This window comes from Lepidochelys kempii, chromosome 8 (genome assembly GCF_965140265.1).
Source record: "Lepidochelys kempii isolate rLepKem1 chromosome 8, rLepKem1.hap2, whole genome shotgun sequence".
Taxonomy (NCBI): Eukaryota; Metazoa; Chordata; order Testudines; family Cheloniidae; genus Lepidochelys; species Lepidochelys kempii.
The window spans coordinates 47357353-47367771 of record NC_133263.1 but is presented as its reverse complement, the minus strand read 5'-3'; the positions used below and the strand labels follow the sequence as shown (position 1 = coordinate 47367771).

Here is a 10419-nt window from a genome sequence, read left to right as displayed (position 1 = left end):
CTCAGATTTCCCCCAAAAAAACATGTGTTCTGCACTGTCCATTTCTCTCCTGGACAGTTAAGATATAATAGGTGTTTTGCCCCTCTAATGGGATCAACATACCAAAGTCTGCTACCTTAAATGGAGTTACCCAAACAATTCACAACACTGGATCAGTTTTGATTAAAAAATGAAACAAGTCTATTTAACTACAAAGAGAGAGATTTTAAATGAGTACAAGTAATGAGGCATTAAAAGCAAATATGGTTATAAGAAAAATAAAGATAAAACACTTTCTAAACTTCACAAACTAGACTTGGTTCAAGTTGAAATCCCTTACCACAGTTTCAGTACACTGCTGACCAAACTCTGGAAGGCCAGGACTTTGCTTCCAAAGTCCATAGCTGTCATATGCGTTACGTGAGTCGACATCATCATCAGACTCCTCACTGTCAGTTTGTAGCTTAAGGTGTAACTCGACTGCCAAACATGATGTGCTTCCGAGACTCATCAGCATATTCCTCAGCACTTCGGGCTCCATTCCTGCAGACCGAAAGGGAAGACAGAGCGTGGAGTACAAAAAACGTTGAAAGATGGTGCCAAATGTGGATGGAAGCACAGGGATTGCTCGGATGCAAAGAGATTCATCACGGGGCATTGGGACAGGACCCAGAATGCCCCGCACCCTCTCTCCCCCGCACCCTTCCCACAAGCCACAGCGCCAGAATGGGAAGAGGTGCTCTGTGGGATAGCTGCCCATAATGCTCCGCTCCCACTGCCGCTGCAAGTGCCGCAAATGTGGCCACGCCAGAGCGCTTGCATCTGACACTGTAAAAACACTGCAGCACTTTCCATACTGCGTTCTCCAAGGGCTGGTTTAACTCACAGCGCTGTATATCTGAAAGTATAGCCATGCACTTAGTGTAGATTTTAACGATGGAGTGAAATGCAGAAATAAAACTATATGACTTTACATTCATATTGGTCCTCAGAGCCTATTGACTTCCATTCACTTCAATGGCCTTTTCATCAGGCCCTTTGTGTTTGAAATGCTAAACCTATACATAGTGAGGGACAGAATTTAAAAAAAGCTGGCAATCATCCACAGCTTTATGCGCTCAGTGCCTTTAATCAGTGAGGATTCAATTTTTCCATCTTATTGACTAAGGGACTACTTCAGCTGTTATCTAGTATGAGCCATTAACATTTCCTTTCCTTTGTAGAAAAAGTGCATTGAGATGATATTGTGAAGTAGGCAACAGTTGCTCGGGCATAGCAAATGAAGAATTTCTGGTCTCTTAAGGAAATGCGGTTTAACTCCCTGGCACTGTCAGTGATGAGTAAGCCTATCCCTTCTATAAAGAGGGTACAGCTAGGAAAGTCCCTCCACAAAGTCCTACTTATCTGTGTTGGGCCAGATACATCTCAGCCCCTGCTCTATCCACTTTGTGTGGTGCAAAGGAGACATAAACTGACCACAGATGGCCAGCTGAGAATTCCCCCAGCAAAGGGGAATTCTCCATTGGCATAAAACCAGAAGAGCTGGCGCCCATGCCAGCTGACCCCACCACATGCTGGTATAGGGGGCCATGTAGGCATAGGGAGGAGTGCGGACAAAACAGAGCTCCATGACGCTAACCCTTAGCTCACAATACAAGAGAGCTGCCTAAAGACTGCTCTAATGTTCATCAGGGCCAGGGTTAGGGATGACCTCTCCCTTGTCAAGCATGTGTTGATGCAAGGAACCTGGCCCCTCATTTAAAACAACCTTTATCTGTTATAACATGCACATTACGGCTGTATGTTTTTATGGATTCTTATAGCTGTAACCCCTTGGTCTTCCTCCCCACCCCAACCACACAGGTTTGTTCCCCTTTCATTGTGTCACATCCAAGGCCAGAAGGGACCATTGTGATCATCTAGTCTGACACAGACCAGAGACCTTCCCTGAAATAATTCCTAGAGCAGATCTTTTAGAAAAACAGCCAATCTTGATTTAAAAATTGTTAGTGATGGAGAATCCACCGCAACCCTTGGTAAATTGTTCCAATGTTTCATTACTCTCACCATTAAAAATATATGCATTATTTTCAGTCTGAATTTGTCTAGCTTTAACTACCAGCTATTGGATCTTGCCTTTCTCTGCTAGACTGAAAAGCCCATTATTAAATATTTGTACCCCATGCGGGTACTTATAATCTATAATTAAGCCCTTTTATTTTCAGGTTAGACCAATTTTTACCAAAAAAAATCCCAGGTTTTACAAAAAATACTTGTTTTTTTTCCAATTTTCAACCTACTTTTGTATCATTTAAATATATAAAAATAACTTGTTTTGTTAGGAAAATACAATACATTGCATGAGATATATGTATTACGATAACACATTAGTCTGTGTGTACATGCAAAGCTGCCAGTTGAAGTAATGTATAAGTTTAGAACAGGGGAGGGCAAACTACGGCCCACGGGCTGGATCCAGCTCATTGGGGCTTTCAATCCGGCCTGCGGGATTGCCAGACTTGTGGCGCCGCGGGGCTAAGGGAGGCTCCCTGCCTGCCCTGGCCCCACGCTGCTCCTGGAAGTAGCCAGCACCAAATCCCTGCAGCCCCTGGGGGAGGGAGGGTCTAGAGGGCTCTGTGCGCTGCCCTCACCTGCAGGCACTGCCTCCTGCAGCATAATTGGCGGGGAACGGGGAACCGCGGCCAATGGGAGCTTCGAGGGTGGTACTCACAGGCGAGGGCAGCGCACGGCGGAGCCGCCTGCTCCACCCCTCCCCCAGGAGCCACTGCCGGACATGCTGGCCACTTCAGGGAGTGGCGTGGGGCCCTTTCATTGTGTCACAGCGGAAATTAGGTTCTAAGTTTTTTGCAGCAGATGCCATGGACCAAATTGTCTGCTGGTGAAGCTCTATTGATTTCAATAGAGTTATGTTAGAAGAAAATTTTGCCTCATGCTTTCTTATCTGTAGTGTGACACACTTTTGCTTGTAGTCACTGTACCATTAATTAACAAACAATAACAATGAGGTAATTTCTGAGAAGGAATGAAGCTTGGTCTCCTTTTCTATTGGTGCCAAATGCACCCACAAAATGTATAATGAATTGCTGATGGAAGTCTGAGACTTACCTCTCTAATTACCTGACTTGCACTTATGATTGAGTAGCCAGAAGCACAGGTACTGATTTATGCTTGCAATTCAGTTGCAGGTCCCTATGAAACTGAAAGTTGGCCTTCTCCATGGGCTGAGCACATTAGAATATCAGGGTTGGAAGGGACCTCAGGAGGTCATCTAGTCCAACCCCCTGCTCAAAGCAGAACCAATCCCTGATTTTTGCCCTGATCCCTAAGTGGCCCCCTTAAGAATTGAACTCACAATCCTGGGTTTAGTAGGCCAATGCTCAAACCACTAAGCTATCCTTCCCCCCATAGATCTGAACGTCATTGAGAAACAATGAACAGGGGACCCCAGAAAGAAAAGAACACTTTGAATGATAAAACAATGATTAATATACATGAAAATCTGCCATGACTAAAGCCTTCTTTTCCTCTTACTAAAGCACACTGGGTGTGACAATTTCATATTTCCATTCAGTGCCCTGTCTCATAGATTCTTTTCAGAGACCCCTTGTAACTCAACAGACCTTGTCTACAGTTCCTCAGAAGCAGCATGTTCAGATGTAAAACACCATTATTGGAACCGTCAGGTGTGGCTTTATCCTGTTTCTCTCAGACATCCGCTGTGAAACCCAAATGAAGTTTAAAACTAAAAAACCCCTTAATACCAAACTTAAGAGGTCCACCAAAAAGTGTCTTACCAATTAACTGTATAATCCTATTATTGCAACCCTTGTCCATTCTTCCGCTTTTCTCTTCCTCTATCGGTTTATTATTCTTTTTAATGTGCCATGCCTGAATTTAGATGTAAGCTCTTCCAGACAAGGACTGTCTTCACTTATTTCTGTGAAGCAACTAGCTTACATTGGGGCACTCTGAACTCATAAATAAGACCCAGATTCTCAAAGGTATTTAGGTTCTTCACTTCCATTGAAATCAGTGGGCAAGTAAATAATAATCATCAATACCTTATATAACACGTTTACAATTGTATCTCTACATCAGAACTCATTCAATTAAGTTCATGATCCCTGGGTACCTAATTTTTTTTTCTTTTCCATCGTGTTTGCATGGCTACACATTGAGCATTTTAAACAGTTCTTTAATTCTTGTATGTAGTTAATATATTTGGTTCAAAAGGCTCTCCTGTCCCCTATGTTGTTGAAAACAGATATTTTATTATGCTGATTATGTCTACAGCAGAAAACCACAAAACTGTATTGTCTTTGAACATGGTTGTGAGCAATTGAGTTAGATGACACAATGCTGACTACGCTTCAGCAATCAATGTAGACCAGGATACACAATGTTCAGACAAGTGCCCTACAAATGCTACGTTATAGTGGTCAGTAGTACATCATCTAACTTGATTGTTCAGACGGTATTCAAATGCAGTCAAATTTGTATAGTGTAGATCAGTCCAGCTGGTTTCCTTATTTCTCTGGCTACCTTATGAAACAGTAGAAACACACAAATGTCAGAATGAGAAAGAAATATTGTGCAAAACACAGAGTCCAGGAACATCCACATTGTTCCTGAGTGCAAACACATTATCTATTCCCATTCAGGACCATCGAGAATACCAAAAAAAGAGTGTATTATATTGCCTCAATAATGAACATGATAATAATTAATTTCTTAGTACTTATACAGTATTTTGTATTCAAAACACTTTATGGACATTAATTTCAAACAACTCCAAGACATAGTTAGATATTAACAAGGCAGAGGGAATGACCCAAAATGAGCACAGAAGATATTCAAGGACCAAATACCAGAAAGCAAGATTAGTTAGATAAGGCTTGTGTGGCATCACACAAGAAAACATTGCACTTCTTAATAATCTCCTGAACATATTCTGGAATTTCCCCTTGAAAGAAAGCTCTGAGGGCTTTTTCTTTTCTGAGTAGGCATTTGATGTGAACATACAAGAGTGTTTTTTCAGTATTCGGACAGGAAATCACACGAGAACAATATAAGGAACTAATTCATTACCCAGTGAATGTTGTGGATACAACTGTTTATATCAGCTTGGTCGGATGTTTCTGAATCCTATTCTTGATTTTTGCCAGTGACTCACTGTGTGGCCGTTAACAAATCATTTGGTCTCTCTTATCAAAGATAAAATCAGGACATCTGGTCACCCTAACTCTAGCCAATGACGACTAGAGAACTAGTGAAATTGTGACATCACAAGATCCAAGTGAGTGAAAGCTGAGCAATTGAAAGGTACAAGAATTTAAAACTCTCTTTGTTTTTGTTAATGCCTATTTAACCTTAATGCAGCATTGCAAACTCTCACAATTTTATCACAAGTCTTGAAATATTTGGTGTTGCTCTTAAAGCCCCTGCACATGGAGTCAATTGATTACATGAGAATCTCAGCTTTCATTTTTTAAAAATGGTGGTTGTGGAGAAAGGCTTGCAAATGTGTATAACCTAGAGTTTCAAAAATCAGAAGGCAAAGAAATGGAACCCAGAATTTATTATTTCCAAACCAGTCTCATAGTTTCTTCAGGCCTGACTCATGAGTTTGGAATACCCGGGGTTAGCAATGGAAATGGCTAATTAACATAAGTATTTGTTAGAGAAGTATCATCCTCACTCCTTTTCTGTTTAGAAGTTCATAATAAACATTTTTGAGACCTTTCAACGTGTCAGAAAAATCGGACACTCTGGCTATTTCGAAGGTTAAAAAAAAACCAAGGAAAAAACTTTACAAAACTTAAAACTGTGGTAAACAGAGGGGAAACCCAAACCCACCCATTTAACAAACATTTTCAGGTCACCTCTGGGTTTCCCTATTAGAACTGATCACATTTCCTTTTTAACAAAAAGTATTTTAGTTGAAAAATAAAATAAAATATTTTTAAACATTGTTTTAAGTTTGTTATAAATATTTTGATATGTTTCATTTTTCCTTTCCTTTTTCTACGTTTTTTTCTGAGTCATTTTCCAAGAAAAAAAAATTCTTCTTCAAAAATTACTAGAAAAAACAAAGATAGGAAAAAGAGAAGGAATGAAAAAAAAGAGAACATAAATATACTTTTAAAAATTGACAAAAACATTTAAAAATACCTCGAAATTGATCCATGTAAAACCCATGAAACAGAAGCAACTTCAATACGTTTATTCCATTTTTTTAGATTCAAAGTATTGTGAACTTTCACAATTTGATCGCATGTCTTGTGACATATGGTGCATTTCTTAAAGACCCACATCCTGGAATCAAGGGATCAACAGAGGATCTTGGTTTTAATGTTTTTTTTAAATTTCTAGCTCTGGTGGTTACAGAGAACAGCTAGGAAAAGTGACTCCTAACTCAGAGGCAAATAATTATTATTTCAGTATTGCCAATCTCAAGAGATCAAAAATCATGAATTGGACTCCCCAAAATTATGAGATTGGCCCCAAAATCATAAAGCTTTTGTTTTTTTAGAAAAAGGTTATATTGTGTTTTTTAGTCCCGCAGACACTCCCCTGGCATGGCCAGGGTTTTGACAGCAGCGCAGGAAAACATTTTGTGATTTGTGATACGTTCACCAGCGGCCATATTGCACATTCAGCTCTCCACAGATCTTCACGAGTCATGTGAGCACTGGCAAGCCTGCCCCCATCTGGGAGATGCTCCAGCTTTGCCTGGGAACCCCCCTACCCAATTGACTGCTTTCCCCACTGCTCCTCCTCCAAGGCAACCGCAGCCAATCAGAGGGGCGGCAGAGGTGGGGAGAGCTCTGCCTGCATCCCACAGGACCCCACATTGTTCTCACAGGAGTGGAAGGGGCACAAATGGTTGCATTAGCTCAGGGCAGCTCTGCCGCTCCTCACCTCAGCAACAGACTGGGTGAAAAGCTGCTGGAGCTGTGGGAGGGACAGAAGTGATGGGCAGTGCAACGGCAGCTAGAGTTGCCAGGCGTTCGGTTTTCAACCGGAATGTCTGGTCGAAAAGGGACCCTGTCAGCTCCTGTCAGCACCACTGACCAAGCTGTTAAAAGTTCAGTCAGTGGCGCAGCAGTGCTAAGGCAGGCTCCCTGCCTGCTATGGCTCCACGCGGCTCCCGGAAGCAGCGGCATGTCCCCTCTCTGGCTCCTACACATAGGGGCAGCCAGGGGGCTCCACATGCTGCCCCTGCCCCAAGTGCTGGCTACGCAGTTCTCATTGGCCAGGAACCACGGCCAATGGGAACTGCAGGGGCAATGCCTGCAGACGGGGCAGCCCAAAGCACCCTCCTGCACCCAACACCCCGCATCCCCAGCCCCATCCCAGAGCCTGCACTCCCAGCCGGAGCCCTCACCCGCTCTTGCATCTGAACCCTCTGCCCCAGCCCAGAGCCCCCTCCCACACCCCGAACTCCTCATTTCTGGCCCCACTCCAGAGCACACACCCACAGATGGAGCCCTCATCCCCTCCCGAACCCCAACCCCCTGAGCTAGCCCAGTGAAAATGAGCGAATGAGTGAGAGGGGGGAGTGAGTGACAGAGGGAGGGGGGATGTAGTGAGCAGGGGCGGGGCCTAGGAGAAGGGGCAGAGCAGGGGCAGACAGTGATGAGCTGCCAAAATTTTAACAACCGGTTCCCTCCTCACCCCACAAGAGGGTCGTTGCCCACCCCCGCCCCCTGGAATCGCTGCCCCATCCATCCCCCTCCCCTGTCTTCTGACTGCCCCCAGAACCAGGCAGGAGGGTCTCGTGGGCCATCGTAGTGGGTGCCCACCCCACCCCTAAGAGCCAGAGGGACCTGCCGGGGAGCAAGGTGGGGAGTCCCAGCAGTGCTTACCTGGGGCAGCTCCCAGGGAGCATCCGGCAGGTCCCTCTGGCTCCTAGGGGCAGGGTAGCATAGCTGGGGGAGAGCAGGGGAAGCGGCCGCTCCCCCCACTGATCACATCAAAAGTGGTGTCTTAGGCTGACTCCGTGGGTGCTCCGGGACTGGAACACCCACGGGGAAAATTTGGTGGATGCAGAGCACCCACCGGCAGCTCCCCACCCCGCACCTGGCCCTGGCCTCAGCTCACCTCCTCCCCTGAATGCACCGCCCCGCTCTGCTTCTCCGCGCCTCCCACCCCCACCCCGGCTTCCCGTGAAACAGCTGTTCAGTGAGAAGCCTGGGAGGGCTGAGAAGCAGGCTGCGGCTTCACACTCAGGCCGAGGGTGGCGGAGATGAGCTGGGGCGGGGAGTGGTTCCCTTGCGCCCCCCCACCCCCGGGGTTACCTGCTGCGGCACGGGCGGCCCTCCTTGCGCCCTCATGCCCCCCTGCCCCAGCTCACCTCCGCCTCCCTGGGTCTGAGTGCAAAGCTGCCGCTTGCTTCTCAGCCCGCCCCAGCTTCCCGCACGAACAGCTGATTTGCGGGAAGCCTGCGGGGGCAGAGAAGCAGAGCGGGGCGGCGCATTCAGGGGAGGAGGTTGAGGCGGAGCGGAGGTGAGCTAGGGCTGGGGCGGGGAGCTGCCAGTGGGTGCTCTGCACCCACCAAATTTTCCCCTTGCGTGCTCCAGGGCTGGAGCATCCATGGAGTCGGCACCTATGGCGCCACTTTTGGCCGGTTAAATTTAGAAGCCCTTTTAGAACCGGTTGTCCCTCATGGACATTTTACAACTGGTTCTAGTGAACCGGTGCGAATCGGCTCCAGCTCACCACTGGAGGCAGAGCCTCGGAAGAGGTACAGGGCAGGGGGCAGGGCAAGGGTGTTTGGTTTTGTGCAAGTAGAATGTTGGCAACCCTCATGGTGGCAGGGACCAAAATCTTCTCAGTGAAGTGGGAGCGTGGGCAGCACCATCTGCCACCTGCATACGGGGTAGGGGGGAACCCTCAGCTAAAGCCCTGCAGTGGGACTGGGATCCCGTGGGTCTTGCTGCCATAACAACGGGAGTGGATAAAATGTACTTTGTTGCAGGCAGGACTGGGTGGGCAAAAGAAAACAGACTGCGGTAATTAGTGGGACTAAATCTCTTGTCAGTTTACCAAGAGTAGCCTATTTGGAAAATTGCTAATTATTCTGTTTCAGGTTTCAGAGTGGTAGCTGTGTTAGTCTATATCAGCAAAAAGAACCTTAGAGACTAATAAATTTATCTGGGCATAAGCTTACGTTGGCTAAACCCACTTCATCAAATGCATGCAGCGGAAACTACAGTAGGAAGATATATATATACAGAAAGAAAAGGAGTACTTGTGGCACCTTAGAGACGAACCAATTTATCTGAGCATAAGCTTTCGTGAGCTTCACTCCGATGAAGTGAGCTGTAGCTCACGAAAGCTTATGCTCAAATAAATTTTTCATCTCTAAGGTGCCATAAGCACTCTTCTTTTTGCGACTACAGACTAACACGGCTGCTACTCTGAAACCATATATATATACAGAGAACATGAAAAAATGGGGGTTGCCATACCAACTCTCTTTCCTATATATACTTAGCTCCCTTGCTCTGAATCAGGTGTAGTACACCGGCTCAAGTCAGGTCAGAGAATCACACTCACTGGTTTTGTTGTTCTGTGACATCACATATGCACAGACTGTCACTGTTGTATCAGCATGCTGTCAATGCTGTGAGCAGTTTTTCTGTTAAATGTTTTTTTTAAAAGCAGTAATAATCCTGACATCTAAATAATGGTGTTTCAAAGTTTCAAAAATGGTGCTTAAGCAGTTTAAAAATAAATCCAGTTTTTTAAAAGAACTTACTTTTTATAATCATTACAAAAAATCTGCACAATTTAAGGCAAAATTGTGGTGCAATTTGTTTGGACGCTCCATATGATATACACGTCAGCACTTTGTCATAAATAGAATTTCAGCAATGTAAAGCAAGCTTGTCTTTTTTTAAATAAAGGTTTTAATACTTAAATGTAAGCAAGGGATTTGATGTCTATTATAACGGAAGTTAAAGTATTTTTACATCGTTTAAGCAAGATTTTATTCTTTTAGCGGTAAAAATTATGTCTGAATTCTGTTTATATATATATTAACCAACTTTTTTTTAGTAGCATGTGAGATTCTGTCTCTCTTGCAGGATTTGCAGGGTTTAAGGATTTTGCAGTGGAAGCGGGATACAAATGCAAAAAATAGCCCCACACAGGGCTCTACCCTTAGCCCCTCAGGGTTGTTGGTGGCCTGACTCATGACTTTTGACCCTTGGAAGACAGCGGGGCTGGATTTTTTAAACTCTCCCAACATTAAGGCCTGGCTCATGATATTAGGGATTTGGCCCCTGAAGTTGGCCACAGCTGGGCACCTGGGCACAGCAGGTGGCTGGGGAAGGAGCCTTGGGGAGGCTTTAGCTCCCAGTCATTCAATGGGGGGAGGGAACCTGTGACAGTTATACCCCACCCTCTAACGGC

The 10419-nt window shown here is 45.2% G+C and overlaps 1 protein-coding gene across 1 annotated transcript in view; it reads right to left on the bottom strand.

Moving 5' to 3' along the window:
• Positions 1–212: 212 nt before the first annotated feature.
• The window catches only part of METTL18 (methyltransferase 18, RPL3 N3(tau)-histidine), a 32044-nt gene continuing 21837 nt past the window's right edge, over positions 213–10419 (bottom strand). The window contains exon 7 of the mRNA XM_073356379.1: positions 213–522. The gene's annotated coding sequence lies outside the window, so the exon portion shown is untranslated. The remainder of the gene's footprint in view (positions 523–10419) is intronic.